The 25,043-nt window shown below is 40.1% G+C and overlaps 1 pseudogene; it reads left to right on the forward strand.

Moving 5' to 3' along the window:
* The first annotated feature begins 1,917 nt into the window (after positions 1 to 1,917).
* Positions 1,918 to 9,235, forward strand: LOC121396051 (annotated as a pseudogene).
* Positions 9,236 to 25,043: the final 15,808 nt, after the last annotated feature.

Consider the following 25,043-nt stretch of genomic DNA (forward strand, 5'->3'; position numbering starts at 1 on the left):
ACCAAAACACATATTTTGGGGGTTTGTTGTAAGGTGTAATTTATGTTGTATATTTATTATTATGCCCTTGCAATCAGCATTGGACTGGAGTCCCAGAGTCCCAACAGAGCTTTCATCCCCCCCCCATGGGCTACTTTTTTCACCCCAGAAGCCTCCCGCCCCAGTCATGACCCCCCTCCATATCACGAGTCATATAGCCAGTCAAACATACCCTTGACAGCCTACAGGTATAGTGTATAGTGTATATCAGATGTGTGAGTTTTATCTAGTTGTATGTGTGTCCATCTCTCAGGGAGAGAGCTCCCTCTGTCTCTCCAGGGACAAAAGAAAAGAAAAGAAGGAGAGACCTTTTTATCCAGAGCATTTGCCTCCTTCAATGTCTATGCACCCCCCTAAGTATCTATATAAGACAAGAGCATATGTTCCAAAACCCAGTTCTTCCCAAATTACTTACAATCATGCATGTGAGAATGAGTAAGACAGATGTACATACATTATGCTCAGTCAGTACTAATTTAATATTATGTCAACAAATTCTACAGGGTGGATAGTTGAGTAGCCATCAGGAAACATAATAGAGGAAGTATAAATTTCATCCACTTGCATCCTGCTTGAAGACTGAAGTTGCCCTTTAACCAGATGAGGTTCTCTTTTGTGAGCAGAGTTCAGTGAGTGCATGCAAGCCAAGCAGGTGATACTGACGGTAGAAGTGCAAATAAGGAAAGTTTGCTGCTGCTGCGGTTTTTTTTTTTTTTTCTACTTTGACTTTAAAAAGAAAAAAAACTGATGAAACTGCTGCATTATTTTTCTTTGGAAAGAGGAGCACATACCTTTATGTTTGCTTTCAGTTCAAATAAAAAGATTTTAAAAGGTGTCTGTAATTTTAGCTCTTACAGGAATTAACAATTAAATGAAAATTGTATGGGCATGTCACAAAGACCCCATGTCACTGGAGTAACCAGGTCCGGATTTCGTGCTGCGGCGCTCACCAATCGTGCGTGTGCGTCGGAGCACTAGGGATGATGCGTACAGGAGTACAAATTAACTGGCTACTGAGAAAGGTTGGAGATTTTCCTTACTGCCCCTCACACCAACACTGCTATAATTACAAAGGAAGGAATTTGTATGTACTCAGCTACACCCACATGCATTAATATTTAAGATAATATATTACAATATTACATATATACAAATGTATAAAGAGAGAACAAAATTATCAAATTTTAATGCCCCCCATGCACCATGTGTATGTTCCAAGCTCAACTCTCATTGCATGTCTATCATGAGTAATGCTCCCAATCTAAATGCGGCAATTCACTGGCCCCCACCCCAAGCCTCTATTCACCAGGACTCCTGATCCCCACCCCCAGTTTGTAGGCACAAGGGACATCATTTATAGAGAAAGGGGGTACATGGGTGGGGAATAGATTGCAAATATTGTCCTTTTCAGACATCCACAGTTTTCATTCATTGTTCATTTTGTTGTTGAGACTTGTTCAGATGTGTACATTATGTTCTGCTGAGGTTGACTATTTTTCATTGTTCTTCAGTCCCTGTTGCTAATCTTTCACTTTTAACTCCTGTTTTATTTTATCCAACGAACTTAACTTGTACTTGGCATATGGGGCCATGTTTCCTGGTCCACACCATGATTTTGGTCCCCCCAATCAGTGGCAGAACTACCGGGGGAGCAAGGGGTGCATTTACACCAGGAGCCACACCCCCTCATCGCCTGCTGGTGATTTACGTGCCCATGTAGCGGGTCAGAAGATCGATTCTGGAGGGGGGTTGGCCCAGCTGCACGGCCCACACCAGGCCCATCGCTAGGGTTGCCACCTTTACTAAAAAATATTACTGGCCAGTGGGGGCGGCACCAAAAGGGGGCGGTCCGTGACGTGGAAAAGGGGGCAGAGCTACATGGCGTGCTGCAGAAGGGGCGGAACAACATCGCAGAGATGTCCACAGCTCTGGAAAAAAAGGTAAGTTCTGTGTGAATTGGGGGCAGGCCAGGGGCTTTTTTTAAAGGGTATTACAAATTACCAGCAACTGCATTGCCGGTAAATTTGTAATACCGGCCCCGGCCTTGGCAGGTGTTTTACCGGCTAGGATGGTAAAATACCGGCCGGGTGCAACTCTACCCATTGTAACGTTACTGACCCCATTCAGGTGGGTACTGACTAATATCCTTAGTTTTCCAATAGTAATAGAGAACACAGTGGAACACAGTACACAATGTAAAAAGCTTTTATTATAGTAAAAGCATTTCCGTATAAAAATGCCTACCCACACAATGTCAGATTGGGGGGTCTGGGCCCACCAGGGCTGCCACATCAGGGGCCCCACACACCCACCCCGGGCCCGCTCGGTTTTGACCCGGACAGCCTGGTATTTTAAAGGGCTGCCTGGGTCAAAACTTCCTGCCCGGTTTTCCAAATAAGGAAAACCGTCAGGATTTCCCATGATTGACACGGCGATCAGCCAATCGCAGAGTCATAGCCCCCTGATGCCGCTCCCCGCCCCTCCACATCATAGCCCCACCCCTCTACATCACGGCCCCGCCCCCTGCCTCCACTGGTTAGAAAGGTGGCAACCCTACACAACAAGCAGAAGAAGGAAGGATATAACATCACCTCATGGAGATTATTCCCAGAATGCACATGTTTCAATAAAACTTTATGAACACACAATAACATGAACATTGACACCTACTGGCAGAAGTAAACACCAGTATAACACAGTTGAAAGAGGTTTTTGTTGCTAACTGATAGTGTACACACACTAGTCTAACAGAGTTGACAAGCATCAGGGTAAAAAAATCACTCAGTATTTATTTAGACATAAGACAATGTCTGAAACCATGTTGGACAGTGAGTGCTTTCCCACCTCAGTGAGCAGCCACAATTCAATGCAGTGGAAACAATGACTACAGCATATTTTTTGAGCAATGATTGATTGCCCTTTAGGTATACCTGATTTGTGACAGAAATAAATGTGCAGTTTCCTCATTGCTCAATAACAATGCTCTCCCCTCCCCCCCTTTCTATTATAATGTTTAAATATTTAACAATTTTACCTACCCCTAGTAAATAAATAGTTCATATTTAATTTCATGTATCCTGGAAATCTGAACCTGAAAGAAATATTATTTTTTTAAAGAAGAAGGAATACCCTTTTACATTTGGAGGTGCCAAAAGTTAGGCACCCCCAAGCGATTACTTTTACTTACCTTACCCCCCGGGCCAGTGCTACTACCAGCAGAAAACCGCACCTCTTCCTGCTTCTTCGGTCTTTGCACATGCGCAGTAGAATGAAAAGCCGAACTTTAACAAAAAATGTCGGGTATTTCGCTCTTCTGTGCATGCGTCTGCCCCGGAAAATTTGAAAACCGAAGCAACAGGAAGAGGATCGCTCCGTGGTACTCACTAGAGTACTTACCTCACTGTCAGGTAAGTAAATACAATCACATGGGGGTGCCTAACTTTTGGCACCCCAAGTGAAAAATGGTATTCCTAATCCTTTAATTGCACCCCCACAGCAGTGGCACTTTAGGGAGCTGCATATTGTGCCTACCCCTAGGAAGTAAATGGTGAATATTCACTTACTTTCACATGTATTCCTGGAAGCCCAGTTTGGAAGCTTAGTGTAACCAGTGTCAGACTGGGACATCTGGGCCCACCAAAAAACCTTAGACCAGAGGCCCACCAAACGTTTTTAGACCAGGGGCCCACCCTCTTCTATTATTCTCTCCTCACTCAACCTCTACTCTCCTGGTCTCTTTTCTTTACATATTATAATCTATTATTTCAACTATTTAGCCAGTTTGTTCTCATAGAAATAGGGAATGGCCATGAAATAGGCCAAAAGTTTAGCAGCATGAGGGCCCACTGACACCTAGGCCCACCGGGAGTTTTCATGGTATTCCTGTGGGCCAGTCCGACACTGGGTGTAACTACACTTCCTAAATCTGAAAATGTGTTATAGAGTAAGCTGAACGCTGACCAAATTTTGGTCCACAAATGGGGATCTGACCCAAAAAGCACAGCTCAAGAAGTAGCAAGTGCAGTCTTCAAAATTGCAGAAAGTCCCCGATTAAAAATAGATGTTTCTACAGAAGAAATTAATTTTGCACTGAAAAAACACTTTTTTTTAAATGCATATCAGATAAGCAGAGTGAAGCAAGCCTCCTTCTTTATCTTTTATTTCTTTGGATCTACAGCATTTTCATGTAATTCTTTGTTATTTACATTTTTCTTTACAGTTTAGTTTTTCTCTACATTCCATTGCCTAGTTCAATATATATTACATGGCACTGTATTATTTTACATTTTTCTCTTTCAAAATTAAAATTCAAGCAGTTCAACAAATATACTGTATGTAGTTCTCATCGCATATAATGTTATTTCAAGCAAAAAAATAATGTTATGAAAAGTTTCTTTCAAAGTAAGCAATTTCTTATCTGAAAAATATTCTCTGTCCATTCATCCTCTCTTCCTGAAAAGCCCAATATCTACCTGTCACCCACAGATGCTAATGATCCTGCTGCCTTGTGAGTGTTAATTTTTTAGGAAACGGTTCCATAATCCATCAGTCTCTGTAAATTATATATAAAAAAGGAAAACAAACAATGCTGTTTTATTAACCACATTTTGGGGGTCATTTATTAAAGTCCGATTTTTTTCTGGTCAGACTTTTAAAGGGGAAAACAAAATTTTTTCAGATTTATTTAACAACGATGGTGTCAAAAGTCAAAATTAAAAAGTACTCCATCTCAGACCTGCCAAGTTTATGTAGAAGTCAATGGCAGATGTCCCGTTTTCAATTGGAAGATATCCCGATCTGTGCTGGGTTTCGTACAATAATCTGAAGATTTGGTGATTTTTCAAGCAATAATGTGAAAAAGTCACCGGTTTCAGTCATCAAATCTATAAATGTTGCAGTTTTCAGCGACAAAACTGAAAGGTTTGTACCATTCGGATTTTTATGGAGTCTTATCCCTCACTAGAAATTTTCGTGAAAATTTGTTGTTAAATAATGGGGAAAATAGTGAGAATATTTCATATTTTGATAAATAACCCCATTTATGTTTAATAACTCCATTACTACAATCTAGGTTTGCTGCCTGCCTAGTTTTCAGAAGGGTTGGCCTGGTGAAAGCTGCTTATCCTGTAGTAATGGACTTATTATCACCAGGGCCTGGGTGCAAGGGCCCCCACCCAAGGTATATCTAGTGTATATATAACAAAATATTTGTTTGTGAAAAATAAAACATTTTCCTAGTGGCTGCCAGAGATTTGTGAGTAATTCCAGGAGGTAATCTGGGGGGACCGGGGTTTAGGAGCAATTTTGCACATCACCAGTGGAAATTATATCATGCGTGTGACGTCACTTAGGGTGGCACTGGACCTAAACTGCCCATTTTGGTGCTGTTGCCACGTCCTCCTGTGGTGACTTTATAAATGGGAACTCAATAAAAAATATTACATTGGTTTTATTTTATCAACTAAATCAAATTTTAAATGTTTTTAAGTTACATCTTACCGGATGCTTGTCCTGTTCATGTACTTTGCATATCTGCCTTCTATTTCCCTGTCTCTCCATTATAAAAGTGGAGTTATATTTTCCATCGGATGAAGACAGAACTGTAAAAATTACAAGGGTTATAAATGTTAAAAGGTAAGTAGATTGGGAACCAGATTGGTGATTAGTGATGTTTGATGAGTAACAGAGATACGACTTTAATATCCCATATAATTTATTTGCTACAAACTTTCAACTAGGTAATAAATATTTAGGCAGAAGATTCATCTCACATTTCCAAACTGAACAAAGTCTAAAGGTCACATAATACACCCATATTTTTTTTGTCCTTCTGCTTTTGCTGAGACACGAACATTAAACTTTAAACTTCAATTTGAGAAAAACGGTTGAAAATATAAAATGGAAAATATTTCTGGTGAACAATCTGAAAATAACTTAAAGGAACAGTAACATGAAATTTTTTCTATAAAAAATGTGTTTGCCCTTAACGAAAAAAAACACCAGCACACATTTAACTGGCAGCACTCGATTTCTCCTCCCTGCCTTCTATAGGAGATAGCCAGGGAGGAGAAATCGAGCGCCGCCAGATGGATCGTCGCCATGTCGCCTTTTCAGACAAGGAGCACAAGTGGAGTATCGGTAAGATATTTCTTAATAAAGTCTTTGCGAATGTAAAGTTAAATGTGTGCTGGTGTTTTTTTTCCGTTAAGGGCAAACAAATTTTTTATAGAAAAAATTTCACGTTACTGTTCCTTTAAAAAAGTGTTTGGAAGGTGAACAATCCCTTTAATGGTCATTAAAAATGCAGATTGGTTTCTACTATTTTGTTAGACTGCACCTAAATATATTAATATATATATAAATATCCCTACCTATGTTCCTACCACTAAATTATACCTGCTGAAACCTTGGCTTATTATTCATAATCATATAAATATCTATAAACAATATAGTAAAAATCCTAAGGTGTTGCCGAAGGCAGATATTCTGAAATAATAAAATAACATAGTCTTTACAGTACATGTCACTTGGTCAGAATGTGTCGATGCTGAGCTCTAATATTCCTTTAGTACAGTCTCAAGTGGGGATAAAGTAATCTAACATTTTTTTCATATCAAATATAAATGATTAAATATAAAATGCCATTTTTTTTTACTAAGGGACAATAAAGGACATATTAAATCTTTAGCGAATGATTGATGACAATATACTTTTCTTTCTGTGTTAAGAAGTACGTTTGGCACAATAGTCATCGTCTCACTCAGTAGAACATCTTTCATATATTATTCAAACAGCCAAGGAGGGATGCTAGTATTGTCTGATAATAATAAACACACAGTAATGAGAACATTAAAGCAGATTTGGTTATGATCACTGAGCAGGAAATTAGGACAGGCATGTGAAAAGCAAACCAAATGGGACATTTGGGAAATCTGATGGGGGAATACACAACCCTTTACGCTCTTGCAAAGTTAAATAGTCGCCAAGCTTATACAGTATCTTGCCAGAAATGCACAAGCAGCTATTACAAATGTTCCAGATCCCCTGCCTGTACTGCACAGTGAGGTGGATAAGAGGATCAAGTGGATCAAGTGGAAGGTGGTCACTCTTGATAACTGGATATCCCCCGAGTACAAAGACATCTGAGGAACTTACATCAAACAAAATGGCTAATAAATCACTGTTGCTAGTTACCTCAAACAAATGCAAGCAAAACTTCCGATCGAAACCTTGTGATGCACCTCCGCCGTGCGTGCGAACGTATCAATCCACAAAATAAAGTTTTCAAGGAACGATCCAGACTGCAGGATTAACTGCTCAATTAGGTGTTTATTGTTCAACACAACATGTTTCGAGTCTCAATGGACTCTTTGTCAAGTACACTTGACAAAGAGTCCATTGAGACTCGAAACATGTTGTGTTGAACAATAAACACCTAATTGAGCAGTTAATCCTGCAGTCTGGATCGTTCCTTGAAAACTTTATTTTGTGGATTCAAACAAAATGGCTATCCTTGCTCATGGACTTTCTTCCAATACATACAGGAGGAGATACTTTGGGAATTCATATTCCATTACTTCATACAGCAGAGACCAATGCCTACCTCTCCAGAGCACAGAGACATGGGGAAAATGTAACCTTTATTGTTGTGCACATTCACAGAGGAGACTATGGGGCAGATTCACTAAAGGACACATTTTTGCCAAATCGCTACCACTACGCTAATCAACTAAAATGCAAAGTTGAGTCTATATATATATATAGATTCAAAGTCCTAGCGCACACCATCCAATTGTGCTTCAAAAAATGTATAGATCACATACCATATTCCATTGAGAAAGGCGCACACCAGGATTTTTCAATTAAAACTTCATATTTATTAAATAAGTTTAAAACAGGAACCGGCCAACTTTTTCGGTCTTTCTCTAAGACCTTGACCTTGAGTCTTGATAAAGGTCTTAGAGAAAGACCGAAACGTTGGCCGGTTCCTGTTTTAAACTTATTTAATAAATATGAAGTTTTAATTGAAAAATCCTGGTGTGCGCCTTTCTCAATGGAATATATATATATATATATATATATATATATATATATATATATATGTGTGTGTGTGTGTCTTTATTAGAGATGTTGGTGCAAATGCTTGAAGTGGCCACTTATTATTAAAAATATCCAAGAAAGCAAAATAAAGACAAAAGAGATCCTCTAATGTCCTAGACATGAGCCCACCGTAAAACAAATGTGGCATGCCCCTCAAATGGCTGAAAAAAAAATGTTAACACAAACATTTTTAATAGTTCGAACTTCTGAAGACAATCCCGCTTTAAAATATTAAAAAAACGCCAGAGTTTTAGAACTTTTATGACTTTTCAGCATACAGGATATGATGTCACTGACATTAGCTTGAGGAGGATGTAGCTTCATCTTATCAATTGCCAGGTCTAAGCTGCAAAGGAAACTCTGGCAAAAGAGTTAACGTTCTGTAAAATTCGTACTTTAGTGAATTTGCGGATCAACAATCATTCACCTGAGTGAAAATTTGCCTGGCAAAAGGGCGCAAAACTTTGTTAGCGATGATCTCTTTCGCTAGTGAATTGTCATCTACGCCTGTAAGTTGGATTTCTGGAGAATTTTTTCTAGCGACAGCCAATTCACCCTTTAGTGAATTTGCCCCTAAGTCTAGCAGCTGGTAAACACCACAATGTGGGATAGACTGAGTGCTGTCAATTTCCTTCTGTGTTTCATGTACAAATTGTAGCCAAATTTTGCCTATAGACATATTTAGAATGTTAATGGATAGTGTAGGACTCATGTACAATGTGTGGCCATATTGTGGCACGTGAGCTTACATGCTTTGGCTAACGTCTGGTACTAACACCTAATTTTTTGTAATAATAATTTTTAAAGGCAAACCGTGCGCTGGCAATTTTTCTCTTTGTGTACAAATATTGGCTTTTTATTGTTTATAGCAGCTGGCCAACTTCAGATTGTGTGTTAGACTGAGCGCTGGCATAAGCAACTGGTCAACAACACAGCATGGGTTCGACCAAACACTGGCAATTTCTTTCTGTATGTCCGTATTATGCCTAGTAGATTAGGGGATGTCGCTCACAAGGCCTATTTTAAAAAAGCCATGGACTACTTCAGAGAAAAGTATGAAAACCCTCTGTTTATCATCAACAGTAATGGCTCATAATATACATGGGATTCTGTTATCTACTGTGTATCCTATGCTATGTCAGGGCTAGCGGAGCCAAATAGTGAAGAGTCTCAGTAATGAATGTCCGCTGATATGTAAACAAAGGAATAGCAGGGAAACGGGATCACTGCTAATGAAGACAGGCAGGGTTTAGTAGCAGGTTGAAGCCAGACTTAGTCGGGGACAGGCAGAGCTTGGTAGGCAGGCAGAAAACCAAAGAAGTATCTGAAGACAAGCCGAGTGTTATGTTTTGTTAGCCAAGGATGAGTAGATTATAACAGTACTTTATTAGCAGGTTCATGCAGTCATTACACAACAGTAAGCAACTGTAACACCACAAGCTGTATAGAAAGTATGCACAGTATAAGTCTTGAGCACAGTGACATCTACAGTCCATTTGTATAAACACCACACCGAGTCAAAAACAGGAAACAATTCAGTAGTTCACGAACAAGGAAAGCCAGGAAAATAACCAAGCGCTGTTTACTTCCTTTGGTGTCTATTTAAGGGGACAGTTTTGGCAGCAAATGTCAGGGCGCATCGTGATGATGCTGTGCGTCAAACGAAGCGTGCGCATGCGAAAAGAAGCGTGCACAGGCAACAAGTGCCGAGAATGCACAGTAGTCTGCATACCCCTGCACCTGTGCACAGGAAAAGACACTATTACATCCAATGGCGCCTTACATGCTTAAATGGCTGCCCAATGATTACACTGCAGCTTGTTTATATAAACTATAGTTGTATTTCTGAAACAAACATACCAGTTTTACCAATACAGCAAAACAGTATATATATATTGTCATTCCTTTAAAACACTTACATTTTTTGGTGTTACTGTTCCTTTAATAATCAGGTTACCCAGCATTTTGGACACTATCAATATGTTTTAAAATGATCTGTTAAAATAAATAAATCAATTAATTAATTAATTAATTAATTAATTAATTAATTTAGTAACTTAAGTGGTGAAATGTAAATGGATAAATTAATATATGAATTAATAATGAACTGCAACACAATTAATTAACTATGTAACTAATTACGATTGTTTAAGTACAAATGAATTTCTCTGATGTACATTTTCTTTGTGTAAGAATTGATTTCACATGATGAGTTGGTATACTCATTCCTTCCACTTTCTCCACACATAACACACTCTTATGTGGCTGGTGCAACATTAATGACTCCTCTTGGAGTTCTTTTATTAAGGACAAATGATTTTCTAGTATATTGTGGAGTTGTCAGCACATCCATATTGCTGGACTTTATTAAAAAGTGATGATTGATACTACAAACAAATAATTGCAACAAAAAACTCCTGCATGCAGATCTGTTATCATTACTCCTGCTAAATGTAACTGGAGGAGTCATGGCAGGACTTAGCTGTTTTACTATTGCATGCTATTCTCATATCTACCACAAGGTGGGGGCATGGGAGTATTTTTAGCAATGCAGGGAGCTTTTATGATGTTACCTTTCTATTGTTCTGTTGGTAGGTTGCTGGGGGGGGGGACGGGGGGTGATATCACTCCAACTTAAAGGACCAGTAACATCAAAAAATTATATATAAAAAATCCATTGTATATGCTTAAAATGGGCATGACCTAATAATTTAATATAACACACCTAGCGTTTTTTTTTTTAAAAATTCAAAACACCTTTTCTCCATTACATTGGAAAACGGCGAAAAGGCGATCTGTTCACCATGGCGTGCGCACTACCGACGCTGTTCCTGTTCACAGAACTGGAAGTAAGGAGCTGGAAGTCAGAACACAGGCTGCGGTGGACAGAACGGATGCCAGCAGAGGAGAGGGAAAGGCTGTGGGGGCAGTATGGATGCCGGCAGAGGGGAGGGAAAGGCTGTGGGGGCAGAACAGGTGCAGAGAGAGAAAGGCTGAGGGGACAGAATGGGTGCCGGCAGACGGGAGGCAAGGGCTGTGGGGCAGAGGGGGGAGAAAGGCTGCGGGGGACAGAACAGGTGCGGGCAGAGGGGAGAAAAAAGCCTGTGGGGCAGAACGGCTGCAGAGAGAGAGAGAGAGAGAGGCTGCGGGGGACAGAACAGATGCCAGCAGAGGAGAGGGAAAGGCTGCGGGGGACAGTATGGATGACGGCAGAGGAAAGGGAAAGGCTGCAGGGGACAGAACGGGTGCCGGCAGAGGAGAGGGAAAGGATGCGGGAAAGAGCGATAAATTCAGAAAGGCTTGACAAAAGATCCTGGGGGGTGAGAAAGACATGCTGGGGGAGGGAACATAACTGCTGGGCAAAAGAGTGGGGAGAGAACGTAACGGAATGGCAGAGTTCTGTCAGCGTGAGCAGAGAAAAGCATCCAGAAGTCACGAACCCGGAAGTCAGTCCCGGAAGAGACACACAGCAGCGCGCACGTAGGGGAGAAGAAGGGAAACAAGCAAGAAGATGGCGGCGACACCTTGGACGCCGTGGGACAGTGCCAGTTTGAGTTTTCTCCTATGTCTTATCCAAACAGCAGGAAAGATCAGCATATTGGAGGTAAGTAATGTGTATGAATTCGTTTTTTTTTATTTTTAAAAATTGTGTTACTGGTTCTTTAAGGCAAAGCAGTAAAGAGTGACTAAAGTTTATCAGAGCACAAGTCACATGATAGATGGCTGAGAGCACCTGGGAAACTAAGAACATGTCTAGCCCCACTTTAAATTTCAAAATTAAATACAAAAAAATATGTTTGATCTTTTGAGAAATGTATTTTTGTGCAGAATTCTGCAGGAGCAGCACTAAAATGAATGCAGTTTGTAAAAAAAAACCCAGAAACAAAACATGTTTTCTTCATGACAGAATCCCTTGAAAGTGGTTGTTCACCTTTGAATTAACTTGTAGTATGATGTAGAGTAGAGTGCTATTCTGAGAAGGTTTGCAATTGTTTTTATTCATTTTATTCAGCAACTCTCTAGAATTGCTTAGAATTGGACATTCTATAACATTTTAAAAGTTAACTTAAAGGTGAATTACCTCTAACCATTACACAGATTGTTCTACACAGCAAGACAACTATCTCTCTCTGTCTCTATCTATAGGTATAATATCCTTTTAAACATCAGATTTATTATCCATTTATTTGCTCTTTGTGAATATAAATACGGGGTTCAGCAAAGCAGGAAATCATTGAAATATCCTTGTTACCTTGTTACCTTTGTTACCCTTGTTACCTCCCTTGTTACCTCCCATACAAACCCTTAGCTTTTCTAAGTCTTAACTTTTTTTCTTTTATTGCAGTTTGAACATTAACTGAAAACTCTTTCATATTTTTTCTCTTAGCAAATACATTTTTATTGATGTAGGTACATGAAAGAATTCAGTTTCTCCCCGAGAAGTTTTTTTTTTTTCATTCAAATGAACTTGAAATTCGAATAGTGTCTTATCTAAGAAAAAAATAGAATATCTAAAACTCGAATGAATATTCCCGACCTGAGTTTGGATTATTCCCAATTCGAATTTGTGAGTTTTGACCAAAAATCTGACTCGAAAATTCGAATTCAATTTGAACCTTAATAAATCTGCCCCTTACAATTTACTGCTGGCTCTGAGCACCTATGGGGTACTGGGGTGTACCCCATAGGAACTTCTGTTTCATAGACTCACTAAGAACAGCATTGGGGTGATTTACTTTTAGGGCAATCAGATAATAAAAATCACTCTTTGGGTTTACAAAGAATTGAGATTGATATGAGATTGACTTCGGCTTCCGTGGAGATTTTTTTAAAAATGGATACTCGTGCCACATATATCAATTTAGTATACAAAGTGTAAAACATCTAAAAACAATCTGTCAAGGAATCTATTTCTCTGAATAGCCACAATATCAAATAATTATTGTTGTGTAATATCATCAAGCTTATCATTAGTATTTCATCGAACCACTGCATTTATCTGCCCACTAGGAGAGATGTATAGTTCAACATCACCTTAAATTAAAAATCAGTATCATATATCTTAGATCGTAAATAGTAGGAAAATACATTTCATTCTTTATTCATTAATGTGTAATGTCATAAACCTTATCCTTGGTACCTGATCAAACCACTACATTTATCTGTCCACTGAAAAAGAACTATACTCCAACACCACCTTAAATTGGAGATTAATATCATCATATATCGAAGGTCATAAAAAGCTGGCAAGGGAGTACATTTCATTCAACCCTCTAGGTGCTATTGTATCCAAAATCCGCATCCACTTAGCTTCTCGTCGCAACAAGCGTTTGGATCTATCTCCTCCTCTCTGTGGAGGGGGGATATGATCAATCAAAACGGCTCGTAAAGTAGGTAATGGATGTTTATAGCATAAAAAATGTCTGGCCAGAGGGGTATCTGCTTTACCAGTGGCCAAGGCCGCACGCATGACCGACCTATGGTTGTTAATTCGCATGCGGAAAGACGTGACACGTTTTCCAACATAATAGAGGCCACAAGGGCACACTATGCAATAGACAATAAAGTCTGAGGTACAATCAACCTGTGGCGAATCTGTGAATCATTAGGAGGTCTCTTAAAGACCGACCTGTGCGATACGCACATATTGGTGGTGACATCTGTGACGTCCATCTGTAATATTGGCCAATGTTTCTTAAGCACATTATTATTTTTTTGCCTAGCAGGTGTATAGTCGGACACAAACACCATGTTCAGGTGTCTTGTTTCTCCCAGGTTGCCCTTTGTCTGCCGACATTCTCATTGCTCTATCCAATTCAACAATCAAGTTTATAGCCCCTCTCCAGGAAGCGATCCCACATTTCCTGTGCTTGCTGTGTGGCTGTAACCAAATTTGTATTAATCCTGAACACTCTCAGATTTCAAGATCGATGAAGCATGGTAGCTGTGTGCATGCAAAATCATGTGCCAATCTTTATTTTTACGAAACAAAGTAGTACCTACTCCCCCGTCTGTACGGAATATCCGCACATCAAGAAAATCCACTTAATCTGAGTGGTAAGCAAGAGTGAATTTAACCAGGGTGGGTAGTGCATTGAGTTCAGCTGCAAATGTCTGTATTCCAACGTGGTCCCCTCGCCAGATAATAAAAATATCATTGATATATCTACAATATAGTAAAGGTTGTTGGGTATATTTGGGATGGATGTATATATTTTCAAAATGATCCATACATAAATTGGCATAGGAGGGGGCCACGTTGGAACCCATTGCCATGCCCATCTTCTGTAGATAGTACGTGCGTTCAAATAGAAAATAGTTATATGTCAACAGCATTTCAAGTAATGTACACAAAAACTCAGTTGGTGGAGTTCCCTTATTATCTCAACACAGTGCCGCCCTGCAGGCCGCTATCCCATCATCTGTAGGGATGATTGTACATAAGCTACATACATCTAGTGTTGCAAACATAACATCATCAGGCAAAGGGCCTATCTGTCACAATATTGCCAATAATGAAGACGTATCAGCAATGCAAGACGACATCTTTGTACATAGAGGCTGGAGAAAGCTGTCCAAATATATAGCCACATTGGAGAACAGTGATTCTTTAGCAGAGATTATGGGGCGTCCTGGTGGAGTTCGGTTTTTATGTATCTTGGGAAGCGTATAGATAATTGGCCTTTTAGGATATTCAGTAGTGAGAAATTGCAAGCCAAAATCAAAAGCATGTCCAAATGCTTTTTAAACCATTCAGTGGGATCACTGGAAAGTTTCTCATACACTTCCACATCAGACAGTTGTTATAAAAGTTCCTGCCTGTAGTATGATCAATCCAGCAACACGATTGAGCCACCTTTATCAGCTGGTCTTATGATTAATTCTTTATCATTCTGTAAAGTCTTAATTGCATCTCTCTCACCTTTTGTCAAATCAGAATAATATTTATTCGATTGTCGTAACACCTCAGAACATTCCTTTTGTACAATACCACAATAAGTTTTAATAGATACAGTGGTATTAGGTGGGTCAAATATGCTAACCAGTCGAAATGTGTCCTTTGCCATCACCTCATTATCTTTAAAGTGGTCCTTTAATTTTAATTTACGCTGGAACCTAAATAGGCCCACCTCCAAATTAAATGCATTATTTTTGCTCACTGGCACTAAAGAGAGACCACGTGAGAGAAGAGACACCTCGCCCTGCGTCAGCACATGCCCACTTAAATTAAAAATTATGGTGCCGGTTTCCTTGGTGGTCATATTTGCGGACCCCCAACGCCCCGCCCTGGTGTGTTTCTTCTTCCTATTTGATCTCCTAAAAAACGTTCCTGTGTCTGACTCCCACAATGTCGGACTGGAACACCAGGGGCCCACCCAAAAACCTTAGACCAGGGGCCCACCATAAAACCTTAGACCAGGGCCCACTCTCAGTACTATTATTCTTCATCTCCTCAATCAAACTCTATTCTCCTAGTCTGTTTTCTTTACATACTATAATCAATTTTTCCATCTATTTAGCCTCTTTGTTCTCATAGAAACAGGGAATGGCCATGAAATAGGCCAAAAGTTTAGCAGCATGAGGGGCCACCGACACCTTGGCCCACCGGGAGTTTTCCTGGTATCCCAGTGGGACAGTCCGACACTGGACTCCCAGAAGGGATGGGTTCCTGTGTAACACATGATGTAACCGTGTGTGAAGTATCACAGTTAGAGGCCGGGGAATCACCTGAACTGTCCACAGTGGATAGATTTCTGGGTCTTCTAAACCTACATCTATCTCTTCCCTCAGTAGCAGATTTGCCAACCAACCATATACTCGGCGATCTTTGTAATCTTGGTCAACCTTGATAATCTTGGCTTGTTTAAAGGCAATCAATTCCTGTTGATACTGTTGTACACTGTTATCAAGTTTATGTAACCAATTAATTGTTTGATTCTCCTTTAGAACTGATAGGAACTGGTCCTCAAGTTCACTGATCTCACCCCGTACCTTTTTCAATCCTCTAGCAGATTCCTCTATTACAAGCAACATAAGATCCAGGAAACATTTATTTAGTATGCCACACCAGCGGCTACAAAATTCCAAATTTGAGCGCCCCACTGTGGGGGTATTCTCTAAAGCCCCTTGGTATCTTACGCTGTCTGTAATAATCAGATAGATAGGAACCATGCAATAAAAAATCAATTTCCCTTTTTCTAAGAGTGTTCAATTGATTAAATACATCTCTGGGTAACTTACCAGCCTGTAGTGTTGCAGTGGACTCAGTAAACAGAATGAGGGACGCATCATCCTGGGTGAATGCAAATTCCCTGGTGGCATCGACCTGGAAACTCGTAATATTTTCATCCATTGATAAAAAATAATTATATGAAGTGGGGTATCAAGCAGATGACCACCTTATCCGTCGCTCCAAAGCTCCTATGTCAATACAGCAATCGGCTTATCATGCTGTGTTCCCTGATATAGGTAGCAAGCCGCAAATAGAGTGTCTTTGGTGTAAAACAGCAGTCTTCCCAGTTATCACTCCAATGTTCTTGAGCAGCCTCCACCTAATAAAGTCAGTCGATCCGCGTGCTTATCTCTCGCAGCATCAGTGCGGATTAACGGTTAATCACAGAGCTCGGCATCTTGATGTGCCGTGAGGTCACTACACCTCAATCCCCGTCGGCACTTGTATTCCGGTGCATCTGGCCTGGCTTCATATACACGGCCAATCTCAGACCCGATCAGTCATGGTAAGGAGTAGCGGTGATCGCTTCAGATCATTACCCGCCGATGTTTCTATTCCGGTTAATCCAGCTGCTTGAAGAGTGTATATAGCCAGCCCAGACCCAATAAGACACAGTAGGGTGCACAATCTACCGAGTATGTAAGTAATGGTGTCAAGGCACCGGGCTACTTTGACCTGGAAGTTCTTCACGCTCACCTCAGTTAGCAACTATACAGGTCATTGGGCCATAGCGCAGTGGGTTCATTTTAATGGATTCCTTTGACAGCAAATATCCCATCTTCCAGTCCACCACACATCAGCGTCTGTTATTAGACACGTAACTTGAATCCAATCAGTGATGTTGGGGTGCACAATCAACAGACAATGATGACTGTAATACAAAACAAAGTTCATTGGCACTCACCATTCAAATGGTTAATTGCCGGGTGCTATTCCAAATATCAATAGCAGTTCATGAAAGCACTCACGGGCACGATCCTCAGTAGTATATCAAAGATTTTTATTCGTGCATGGTGATCAACGCGTTTCGGCTCTCAACGAACCGTCGTCAAGATAGTGACCAGAAGTGAAAAAGATCATTAAGTAACCTTCTAATCCAATCAATATGCCAGTAATTGAGGCTTTGTTATCTATTGCATAGTGTGCCCTTGTGGCCTCTATTATGTTAGAAAATGTGTCACGTTTTTCCGCATGCAAATGAACAACCATAGGTCGGTCATGCGTGCGGCCTTGGCCACTGGTAAAGCAGATACCCCTCTGGCCAGACATTTTTTATGCTATAAACATCCATTACCTACTTTACGAGCCGTTTTGATTGATCATATCCCCCCTCCACAGAGAGGAGGAGATAGATCCAAACTCTTGTTGCGACAAGAAGCTAAGTGGATGCGGATTTTGGATACAATAGCACCTAGAGGGTTGAATGAAATGTACTCCCTTGCCAGCTATTTATGACCTTCGATATATGATGATATTAATCTCCAATTTAAGGTGGTGTTGGACTACAGTTCTTTTTCAGTGGACAGATAAATGTAGTGGTTTGATCAGGTACCAAGCATAAGGTTTATGACATTACACATTAATGAATAAAGAATGAAATGTATTTTCCTACTAACTATCTACGATCTAAGATATATGATACTGATTTTTAATTTAAGGTGATGTTGAACTATACATCTCTCCTAGTGGGCAGATAAATGCAGTGGTTCGATTAAATACTAATGATTAAATACTAATTTTAAGCTTGATGATATTACACAACAATAATTATTTGATATTGTGGCTATTCAGAGAAATAGATTCCTTGACAGATTGTTTTTAGATGTTTTACACTTTGTATACTAAATTGATATATGTGGCACGAGTATCCATTTTTACACCTCTATATGAATTTCTATATATATATATATATATATATATATATATACAGTATATATATATATATATATATATATATATATATATATATATATATATTTTTTTTTTTTAATGAGAGAGTGTTTCTTCACTTTGTAGATGCCTCACAGTGGCTTCATAGAATTATGCTGTTATATTTGCATGGGATAATTATTCACTAAGGGATGTGAGAATTTTACTGGGAAAAGGGGCATCGCTGTTTTACTAACACAGACAGGGCCTCAATTATTTGGATATTGATTGGATTAGGAGGTTATTTAATGATGTTTTTCACTTCCGGTCACTATCCTGACGACGGTTCGTTGAGAGCCGAAACGCGTTGATCACCATGCACAAATAAAAATCTTAGATATACTACTGAGGATCATGCCCGTGAGTGCTTCATGAACTTCATGTATCATTCTGTTACCTTGATCAAACAGCTTGCCCAATGGGTATTCCATTCTGTCAATTTCAGTTCGACCGCCTCTTCTGGCCTTATATATGTCTCTACAGGTATGGAATCTGTTATCCAGGATGCTTGTGACCTGTTTAATTTTTTAAATCATAATACAGGGATCCGTTATCCGGAAACTCATTATCCGCAAAGTTCCCAATTATGGAATGACTCTCTCCCATAGGCTCCATTTTATAGAAATAATCCAAATTTTTAAAAATGATTTCCTTTTCACTGTAATAATAAAACAGTACCTTGTACTTGATCCAAACTAAGATATAATTAATCCTTATTTGAGGCAAAACCAATGTATTGGGTTTATTTAATGTTTGCATGATTTTTTAGTAGACTTAAGGTATGAAGATCCAAATTACAGAAAGATCTGTTATCCGGAAAACCCCAGGTCCATTCTGAATAACAGGTTCCCATACCTGTACTATAAGTCTACTAAAGTGGAACCCAGGAGGTATATTGCTAATTAATGAGCAATTTCAATATAATTGTAAAACAGAAGAAGAAAGATTTCCAGCACATGGGTTGCCTTTAAAAATCAATATTACAAAAAATGTACTTAGCTCGAGTGAAGGAATAGAATAAAAAAAAAACTTCGAATTGGCTACTTCGACCTTCGACTACGACTTCGAATCGAACGAATCAAATTCAAAAAATCAATTTTTGAATATTCGACCATTTGATAGTCGAAGTACTGTCTCTTTAAGAAAAACTTCGACCCCCTACTTCGCCACCTAAAACCTACCGAGGTGCAATGTTAGCCTATGGGGAAGGTCCCCATAGACTTCCTGACAATTTTTTGGTCGAAGAAAAATCGTTCGATCGATGGATTAAAATCCTTCGAATCGAACAATTCAAAGGATTTAATTGTCCGATCGAATGATTTTTCGTTCTATCAAACTATTTGAGGTAAATCCTTCAACTTCGATATTCGGAGTCGAAGGATTTACATTCGGCAGTCGAATATTGAGGGTTAATTAACCCTTGTTATTCGACCATATGCAAATCTGCCCCGAAGTGTTAGTACCACACTTTGGCCAAAATATGTAAGCTCACGTGCCACGTCAAGGCTCTACACTATTAACATTCTAAATTATTAGTGCATTTAAAATCAAGTCCAAGGAAACAGTGTGACTGAGTAGTAAGACCATTGTGCACTTACCCTTAACTCAGAAGCTGTAGTGAGAAGGCAGGGAGCCAATTAACATACACCTGTAAATAATATTTGCCTATAGCTGCCATTCAGCCTTTAAAACAAATTATATATATATCATACTCTAATACCTACCTTTTTATCACCATTGAAATAGATATTTAGCTCTCACCCTTTTATTAGTGGACGCTAAAAGGTGAAAAGTTCTTTCATCACGATAATTTAGAAATGCTTTTCAGGCACTGAAGGTGTGCGCTCAATATGGAGAACGCTTCACTATATTTTTCTCTTTTTTTCTGTTTTCTTTCCCAAAAAATCCTCTTTTGAGGAATACAGCAATCCCTCTTTTTGGAAATGGGCCTCCTGACCATGCTCATCCATGGAAGATGGCTTTCCCATAATTTGGAGCTATCTGGATAACAGGTTTCTGGATAACTTTTCCTAGATCTGTATAAGTGGCTGAAATATAGTTTCAGGATTTTCAGCAATAACTGACAACGTCATAGACCAGGGCTGTCCAACTGGTTGTCCCTACATGAAAGTCTGCCTGCTGTGATTCCTTACCAAGTGTAAGCTTTAGGGTGGTGGCAGATGTGGCTACTGGGGAGATTAGCCGCCCAGTGACAAATCGCTTCATTTTCCAAAGTTGCCTCACAAGGAAACTTCGGGCGACTTCAGAAAGCCGAAGCGATCCGAGTGCCATTCTGCCGGCGAATTGCATTCTAGCTGGCGGGAAGGCATTTAGGGGAGATTAGTCACCCGGAGAAGATTTGTTGATTGGTGACTAATCTCCCCCAGTAGCCACATTTGCCACCACCCGTAAAAGGTATCAGTACAGAGATTAACAGGTCCCTGCATTGTTTAAACTTCAAATACAGACCATAAACTCCTGTACTGTTCACACCTGTAATCCCCCCTATATTGTTCACACCCCTAAAACCCTGTGCTGTTCACACTCCAGACCCAGTCCCAGACTGAAAGTGCCCACATTGTTCACCCTTTCCAAACTGCTGGAGGGGCATCAGCATTGTGTCACTGTATGTATCACAGTATGAACTGTTCATCTGAAAGTCCTTATCTATTTCCTTATCTGCTGCTCTATTCTGACTTCCTTATGATCCCTGTGTGCCATAAAAGATGTTTATGTTTATGCCAGGTGATTTAGATAAGAGTAACAATGTTTAGAGGAATCTTCCACTTTTGTGAACTCAATTTATGTCTTTGAAAAATCCCAGGTGTTTCAAATGACACATCTCATTGTATAGAGAGAGGGGATACCGGGCCTAAGTCTCTTGGCGTTTACTCTATGATGGAGGGAACGGAGGAGCCTGAGGAAGAAGATCTTAGTAAAAAGAGTGGCACTAAGGAAGGCGAGCACCTCTGTGGAAGTCAAGGAGAAGAACGCCTTGCAAGTGTGAGACCACCCTGTGTTATAGTATGCTCTGTGATTGTAGGGTGTGCACAGGGAACTATTCTGTATTCCAGCTTGGAGAAGTATTTTGGGTTTGGTTTACTGTAGACTAAAAGGCAATATTTTTAAAGTCAGTAGACTGGGTATGGACACTTGGAGGCACATTTATCAAGGGTTGAATTTTAAATTCATGTGAGTTTTATAAAACTATTCGTAGAAACAGTGTGAGCGCACACACTAGCCTTCCTCACTCGATTGCCTGGTGCAATATCCTCTAGGGATACGACACTCCCCAAAATCCAATGGAACAAAACGAAAGGAGGAATCGGCACACAGGAACTTAAGCAAAATGGGGTAAACACCTATGTGTTTGTTGCGTCAAATGATGCACGTTTCGGGGGCACCTGACGAAGGGGCTTGCCCCCGAAACGTTGTGCATCATTTGACGCAATAAACACATAGGGGTTACCCCATTTTGCTTAAGTTCCTGTGTGCCGATTCCTCCTTTCTTTTTGTTCCATTCGTTTTATAAAACTCCCATAAACTCGAAATGCAAACAATCGAAATTTATTAATGAAATCTAATTTTCTCAACTCATTGAATCGACTCGAAAAATCGAATCTAATTCGATTCAAATTTTTTTCTCCGAAAAAAACTTGAATGTCAGGAAGGCTGCAAACAACAACAAATTGATCCCTGGACCTCTCCTACTGACTTTTGTTTGGCAGGTTTAAGGCGACGAATAGTCAAATTTGAGTTCTTAAAGGGCCAGAGTATAATAAATCTCGAAATTCGAATTTAAACTCAAATCGAGTTCGGATAATTCGCAATTCAAATTTAAGAGTTTTGACCAAAAAAAAAAAAAAATTGAAAATTTGAATTCTCACTTCGACCCTTAAAGGAGAAGCAAACCCAAAAGTTAAAAAAAACCCTACCCCCTACCCTACATAGACCCCCCTCCCTCCTGCCCCCAGCCTAAGGGTTACCTGGGGAAAATGCCCCAATTTTTTTACTTTGACCTCAGTGCAGATTAAGGCTATCGGAGTTCATGGGCGCCATCTTCAGCCACTTCGGTAATCTTTGGAATGAGACCGGCACTTTTGGCAATCTTCATGTAGGGTAGGGGGGTAGGGTTTTTTTAACTTTTGGGTTTGCTTCAAAGCTCACCCAAAACTTTAGCCTGAGTCTTCTTTGCAGCCTTACCATTGTCTGCCTTTTGTCTTCTACTGCACCCAACTGCTGACCAACTCATAAGAAGTTTGGTCAGTGAGTGACCCAATCTCTGACATGTTGTCACCTACACAGAAAGACAAACAATAAAATGGCAGAGCCATGGAGGTGCACTGGGAATCCTAATGCAGTGTTTTTTGCAAAAGAAAAGGAAACACCCCTATGGGCATTTTCAGAAATTCAGGGTAATTATCACTAAGGGGTTCCGGAGAAGGAGGTGCTGCTGAGCTTGGACCCTGACCATGAGTCAGAGGTAGGATTAACATCTGAAGAAGAGTGTTTGATATTACGAGTCAAAGAAGAAGATCTTGTGCAGCAGGAGCACCAGTGCCTTGAACAGGATCATGATGAGTTAGGACAATGGAGGATCTGTGTATTCCTTTCTGTTCCTTGGACATTTGGAGAAAATAGTAAAACATTTTCCACCAAGTTCAGCAGCATCACAAAAAAAAAAAAATCTCCATCTGACCTTTATATACCCACTTATTTAATTTAAATTAAGATACTGAATTTTCCCGTTACGCTAGCCAACGGGAAAACTACTACCAAAAACCATTAAAAATTTTCACACCAACAAAACTTGGTTGGCAAAATTAATGAATGCGCGTAGTCATAGAGAATTAAAGTCTGACGTAGTTGCACGAAGTATGGCAAAGCTTTCCAAGGAGAACCTTAACTGGGATACATACTCACTTTATTCTACACCCGCAACCATTGGCGTAACTAGATATTACTGGGCCCCACAGCAAATGATTTTTCATGCCCCCAAAATTGTATATCAAATTGTATATGAATTAGGGCCTCATGGGACCTCCTGCCCCCCCTGCAGCCGCAGGATCTGCTTCCCCAGTAGTTACTCCCCTGCTGACAACAAATCATAGTAACTGAGTATAGCAACTCTGCCTACTCCTTATCTCAGGAGGATTCCAGGTCTGACTGCACCATAGCCAGAGCACTACAATAAATTTGGGATCACCCCGCATCTGAACAAGGTATTGGTTATTTCATTTTTCGCATTATATTATTGCTGGCGGTGGAAGAGGCCAGTACCAATACCTTCCCCAAGTTTTTCTATTGTTCTGCTGACTGCACCATTATCAGAGAGTAATTACTATAATTAATCTACTATTATTTACAGTACAAATAACAAAAGCCTTGGATAAACTTCCTCAAGCTGGATTGTACAGCCAGGCACCATGCAACTAGCACCACTCTTTTCAATTCACAGATGGTTGGTGTGGAACCTACGTCAGCAGGCCTGCCTATCAACATACACCAACGCCCCCCCCTTCTGCATATGTAGCAAAGATGGAAGAAGGCACAACATAAACTGAAACCATGATGGAAGTCTTTTATGAAAGATCATCCAATCAATGTGAATAATATATTAAAAGATACAATATTAATTCATATATAAAAACGTATGCAAAAAAAGTTAGTTGGATGGCACTAGTGCACCTCGATAGTCTCATAGCTGGACACCAGGACCATTGTAATTTGTTCCAAGGTCACTCCATTCTTATTCTGCCTTGTGTTTGAGATCATTGCCCAGATGAAAGATTAAAGATTCTCCTTCAGTAGGTAGCAGCCTGAAGTACATAGGACCGGATTTAAAAACGCGGCACCCTCATGTAAAAATGTGGCACCACAGGTGTAGAATGGAAACAGGCACAATGAGGCTATTACAAGCGGGATGATACCTGCATATTTATTTAGTGCAAGTGATATTACGTTTCTGGGTTTTAGGGTAAGCCCCTTTGTCAGAGGCCCAATCAGCCCTCGCACAGACCCCTATACCTATCTTGCCCCTCTGCTCACACCCCTTTCACCCACCCACTGCTCACAGCCCCCAACACTATGGCCACTGCTGCTCCTCCTCTTGCACAATCACCTTCACTGGGGAAACTGATTAGGGCCCCTTTCAGCAAAACCCCAGGATGGATCATTAACACTCTTATAACATGGGGTTGTTTTTCAAGGTTCTCATCTTGCCTCTTGGCAGGCCCTGATAATTACAGACTAGGCCCATCAAGTCTGAATGAAACATGTCTAATGGTGACCACACACATAGAGATCCACTTGTTTGAGATGTCGCCAAACTAGTGGATCTCTCCCCAATATGCCCACATTGAGGGATGATCCGATCGTGGCAATACAGGCGGTCAGATCGCTGGACTGCATGAACGAGCAGATGCGGCCACGATCCAATGGGATTTTTAACCCAGCCTGATCAGCATCTGGCCGACTTTCGATCGGTCTGTTGGCAGCTTTTATTGACCCGTGTATGGCCACTTGTAGTTGATCCAGAGACTGACATAAACAAAACACCTGAACCCTCTGCACTTCTGCCATCTGGACTACTACACTTCTGCCATCTGGACTACAAAAGGGAAAGCAGACCAGCCTCTAGATCAACTTGTAAGAAGAAATCATTTGAGTCAAATGAGTATATATTATTAAGGTTCTAGTATTTACTTTATTAAATAAATGTTCCAGACATGTAGGATTGCCA

Source organism: Xenopus laevis, chromosome 7S, assembly GCF_017654675.1.
Source record: "Xenopus laevis strain J_2021 chromosome 7S, Xenopus_laevis_v10.1, whole genome shotgun sequence".
Taxonomy (NCBI): Eukaryota; Metazoa; Chordata; class Amphibia; order Anura; family Pipidae; genus Xenopus; species Xenopus laevis.